A 6000-nucleotide genomic window follows, 5' to 3' on the forward strand; every position below is an offset into this window, starting at 1 on the left:
TGTGTCTATATATATGTATGCATATATGTATACATATGGCTATAATATTATTAGAAGGTAAATTGTAATAATTTTTAAGAGATTTTATTATTTTATTATTTTTAAGAGATTAATTAAGAGATTTTATTATTTTATTATTTTTAAGAGATTAATTAAGAGTAATTATTTTTAAGAGATTTTATTTATTTATTCATGAGAGACAGAGAGAGAGAGAGAGAGAGAGGCAGAGACAGAGATGCAGAGGGAGAAGCAGGCTCCATGCAGGGAGCCCGATGTGGGACTCGATCCTGGGGCTCCAGGATCACACCCTGGGCTGAAGGCAGGAGCTAAACCGCTGAGCCACCCAGGGATGCCCGTAAATTGTAATAATTAAAAGTGTTTACTGTTACCTCTGAAACAACCACTAAATACAAAACAAGAGTTACACATAATAAGTCCTCAAAGAAGAAAAAATGGATTCATAAAAAATTCAGTTAATCCAAAGGAAGTCAATAAAATAGGGAAAAGTTCACGAATAACAGAAGGAACAAACAGAAACCAAAGAGTGAAGTGGAAGCATGTCACTAATGGCATAAGGTGCAAGTGGTCGAATCTAAAGGCAGAAAGTGGATAATAAAACATCATCCAACTATATGCTGCCTACAAGCATACGCTTTAAATATAAAGACACAATAGATTAAAAAAAAATAAAGGAACAAAAAAGATATACCAAAGTAACTATCAAAATAAACCAAGAGTGGTTATGCTAACATGAGACCGAATAGAGTTCAGAGCAAATCTTAGCAAGGATCAAGAGGATCATTTCATAATGATGAAAGAGTCATTTCACCAAAGGACATAAAATGTTTTTGGACCAAGTAGCAGAGGATCAAGATTTATCAAGGAAAAAAACCTGATAGACCTGAAAGGAGGAACTGGCAGTTACAATTATAGTTAGAGATTTCAACATACTCTCTTAATATTCATAGACTAAGTAGAAAATCTGTAAGGACACAGAAGACTTGAAAAACACAATAAACACTATAAACCAAAATCACTTGTATATTTATAGAGCACTCCCCCCACAAAAAAAGTATTCTTTTCAAATGTACAGGGACACTATACTGAGATGTAAAACAAGCCTCGATAAATTTAAAATCATTCAACTCATTCAAAATATTTTCTCTGACTACAATGGAACTAAATCAGAAAACAATATGAGAGAAATGCCTGAAAAAAGTCCAAATATTTGGAAACTACTATACTTCTAAGTAACCCATGGATCAAGGAAGAAAACAAACATAATATTAAAAAGTATTTTGAACTAAATGAAAATGAAGACACAGCACATCAAACAAATATTGTAGGGTGTTGGAAAAGTAGTGCTGAGAGGGAACATACTAGAAAGCTTTCAAATCAAAGACCTGAGTTTTTACCTTAAAAAAAGTAGGCCAAATTAAACCTCAAAATCAAAGAGGAAACCAATGAAGCCAACCGTTTGTTTTTTAGAAAGTCAACAAAATTGATGAATCTCTCATCAGATTAAGAAAAAAGAGAGTACACAATTTACTACTATTGAGAAGAAGGAAGCAACATAATTACAGTTTCAACAGACGTTAAAAGGACAACAAGGAAATACTATGAACAAATTTACACATGTAAATTTGAGAACATAAATGAAATGGACCAATTCCTTTAAAGACACAAATTGCAAAAGTTCATTCACAAAAAAAAAAAAAAAAAAAAAAAAATGGATAACCTGGATAGCCCTAAATTAAAGAAATGGACTTTTGGGGCACCGTGGTGGCTCAGTTGGTTGAGTGCCCAAGTCTTGGTTTCAGCTCAGGTCATGATCTCATGGGTCATGGGATTGAGCCCCGCATCAGGCTTTGAACTCAGCAGGGGTCTGCTTGAGGATTCTCTGCCCGTCCCCCCACTTGTGTTCTCTCTCTTTCAAATAAATAAATAAATCTTTAAAAAATAAAAATAAATAAACTGACTTTTTACTTTAAATCCTTCCCCCAAAGAAAACTCTATGGTCAGATGTCATCACTAGTGAATTCTATTACATATTTAAGAAAAAAAATATCCCACTAATTTTAAATAAACTCTTCCAGAAAATTGAAGAGGAGAACACACTCTCCAATTTATTCTTTAACATTATTCTGATACCAAAACCAGACAAAGTCATTATAAGAAAGAAAATTACAATCCAAAATCCTTCATGAACATAGATTCAAAAAATTTTTAGCAAATCAAATCCAATACTACGTCAAAAGATAATACGTCATGACCAAGAGGTTTGCATCCCAGGAATGTAAGGTTGGTTTGACATTTGAACAATTAAGCAATGTAATTCACCACATTAAGGAGAAGAAAGGAAAAATGAGATGATTGTCTGAATAGAGGCAGGAAAGGTACTTTGTGCCATCATTCACAGCCTCCCCTCCAGGCCCCCAGACAGGGGCAGGGGAATGTCAGGGAAGAGGATCCCTGACAATCTGGGGTGTGACAAGAGTCATTCCTCTGCATAGACATCCAGATGGTTCCTGCATTCTTGCCTCTGGGCTGGCTCCAGGGAGTGGACAGCGAGGGCTCTTCTCCACCTCATTACCAGCACTTCCCAGGCCTGCCCTGTGTGATTGGCCCCACCAGCTTCCCAGTCCATCAGAATTTTAGTCCCTAGTCTAGGCTACTGGTTTCATCAACGGACCTGACAAAATTGGATTGTAGGGTTTCTGGTAGCTAGATGCTCCTTCCCCAGTCACTGGAACTGACACACCCACCCCCCTCCATCACCACTGAGCTACTCCCCCACCCCATTTGCTTGATAATGGGTAAGTGGTCATTTTAGGGCTTTGCGATATGTCAGATGAATAGTGTTTACCCTTCAACCCTCTCGACTCTTTGGTCATCCTAGATGCCCTACAAAAGTGGGTTTATAGTTTAGTTTCCATGTGCTCGAGGGCCAATGCCTACCTTCTTGCTTTTACTCTCAAATCCCACATAATTTTTCACATGGTTATCCCCATACTCTAATATTTCCACTCGTGCACTCTGTAACCCAAGTTCATTGTTAGCATAGTTTCTCCAGTGAGGAGAGGGAGCCTGCTGGCAAGACTGTGGGAAGAGGGCTGCTGCTTTACATTATAATTCCTGGAAGCACTATTTGACTTTCAAGACTGTATAGGTATAATTCTTTTATAAAATAAAGTTAAATCTAAACCGAAAAAAAAAAATAAAGACATAGTGTGCTTGCTGCTCCTCCCCCTCCTGGGCCTAACGCAGGCATCACTAATCCATAAGGGCACTCCTTTCTGCTGACCCACAGCCTCCCAACCCCTCGTGATACCAGGCAGGCATGGTATCAACTAGAGTTGACATGAAACCAGTTTTCCAGTCCGGATCAGTCCCATTAGCTCTGCAAACAGATTTTGCTTTTGCTTTTCCAGCCCTGTCTTTGTGCCTTTTCCAGAATGACTCCAAGCTCCAGCCCCCTGGCATCATCCACCATAGCATAAGGTATATACTGTTCCAAACCAAGCCATGCCTCACTGCCCGGGAACCTTCTCTGGCCACATTTTATGGTCTCTCTGCTCACTGGGGAGGGGGATTGGACAGCTATAGTGTGCCGGAGCAGAGTCATTTCGAGAGCTCCAAACAGCCCATTACCCCTGAGAGAAGCACCCATTGGGAATAGTGAGAGCTGCTGATGGGACACCTTAATGCTTCAGAGTTTCTTAATCCTTTCTTGTTGGTCACAGAAAGTGACCTTTAACCTTTCAACACCTTCCTCTTTAAGAGGAGCAGCACCTGCCTACAGCCATTCCAGGTGGTTGGTCTATACCAGGTAGAAAGACCTTGCATTATATGGGGTGGATGTGGCCCAGGGAAGGTTACAGCTGTGAAAGCTGTTACCCCACGCTCCCTCCCATCAGGAAGAGCACTGACTTTTTTTTTTTTCTATTTCCCCTTGAAAATCTTGAGTCTCAGAAGCAAAGCAATCAATCACGTTGTCAACACAAATAGGCCTCATAAAATTCAAAGTTAAAGTCAGCACTGACAGTTTCTTCACCCATAAAATGAGGGGGTTAGACCAGATAATCTCTAAGGGTCTTTCCAGCTCTCACGTCTAGTGACTTTACGGCTTCAGTCAACAATATAAAACAAGAGTGGAAAGCAAAAGACGTCCTCTAAAATTTAGCACGAGTTCTGGAGAAAAAGAGTTGATTTGAGGGGATCCCTGGGTGGCGCAGCGGTTTGGCGCCTGCCTTTGGCCCAGGGCGCGATCCTGGAGACCCGGGATCGAATCCCACGTCGGGCTCCCGGTGAATGGAGCCTGCTTCTCCCTCTGCCTGTGTCTCTGCCTCTCTCTCTCTCTGTATGACTATCATAAAAAAAAAAAAAAAAAAAAAAAAAAAAAAAAAAAAAAAGAGTTGATTTGAGAGGCCCAGATGAATTCTGAAATGGAGCGAGATGATAAGAATGTGCTTGTAAAATGTATCACCGCCCATGCGCCTTCCAGTTGGCTCTGGAGAACTTCCAAACAGTGGTATCTGACTGATAAGCATCTTCCTTTGTTAATGTAACCATGGTTTGTTGTGTTTGCCAAAGGTTGGAAGAAAATGAGCCAACAGCTGGAGGCCAGAAGTTCCCCACTCCTGCCCTATACATCTAGACCCTGGGCGTTTACATTTTCTATTACATTGCAAGGCAGTAGCTCTAATTTTTGTCTCTTTGTCCTCTGTGACCATGAAACACCATTTCTCCATGGCAATGAGGGATGCATTTACCTTTACCAAACGTGCTAAAAATCCTTCTAGAACATGCTGTAGCAGGAGTTCGCTTGCAGTTGGGAAGGTTCAGAATGTATCCTGTACTAGAGTAGCTTGTTCCTGGAAGGCAAACACTCCTTGAATCCAGAGATGAAAGAGATCCCTTACAATAAATGAAAAAACCATAGGGAAGAGAAGCTGGTCTTAGGGTTGGCATAGAATTCAGGACCACCACGTTGGGAGCCTGTGGCACTGAGATGGGAATGGAGACCTCCAGGAGAGTATGGCAGCCCTTGGGAGCATTCGGAAGGCACAAACACGGTAGGGAAGGGACGTGGAAGGAGGGCAGGGAAGAGCCCCTGCAAAGTCAGGCACCAGGAGAAATGCTATTGACAGGTCACCTCGTGGTCCTCATAATAACCTAACGGAAGGTGGTGTTTTTATATCCACTTTGTAAATGAGGAGATAGAGGGGTGGAGTCAAAGCCACTTGCCTTGCATCCCTTGGAGAGGCTTGCCATGGCCTTCTGACTTGAACAGAGGCTGAGTTAAGTCATCAGAAATAAGACCCCTGTTCAGCAAAGAAGCAGCATGACTGAGTGTCTGTTTAGATGTGAGCAGCTTAGGACAATGGGATAACTTGTGGTGTCAGTATTTAAAGCAGGTCACTCAGGAGTGGTTGTGAATTTTTAGCATAGAACTTCAATTCATTTATTCATTCTACATATTCAGTGAAAGTTTTGCTAGAGATATAGCTGCAAAAGCAAAAAAGAAAAAAAAGAGAGAGAGAGAAAGACTAAGATCTGTGCCCACCTGGAGCTCCTGTCCTAGTGGGGAGGCAGATAATAAATAAGACAAAGGGACACCTGGGTCCCTTGAACCTCGGATTCCTGATTTCAGCTTAGGTCATGATCTCTTGTTTCTGGCAGAGGGAAGGGCAAGAGTGCACCTGCTGAGTCTGAGAAACCACCCGGAGCCCCCGTGGCTAGCTGGGAGGGAAAAGGCAAGGGAAGTGGGTGGACCTCCCAGACCTCAAAGGCCATCCCAAGGACTGAAGCTTTCCCTCCATGTAGGTCTGGAAGTCTCTGGAAGGTCCTGAGCGCAGGGTGACCCCATCTGACTTCTGTTTCAACAGTGTCTGCATGGTTTCCATGTTGGGGTCCATGGTCCGAGGGGCAAAGGTGAAGCAGAGAGAGAATTGGGCTGCAGGTGACAGTCGATGGTGGCCCGGTTGGGCGGAGAGCGGT

Source organism: Canis lupus, chromosome 32, assembly GCF_048164855.1.
Source record: "Canis lupus baileyi chromosome 32, mCanLup2.hap1, whole genome shotgun sequence".
In the NCBI taxonomy this organism is placed as follows: domain Eukaryota; kingdom Metazoa; phylum Chordata; class Mammalia; order Carnivora; family Canidae; genus Canis; species Canis lupus.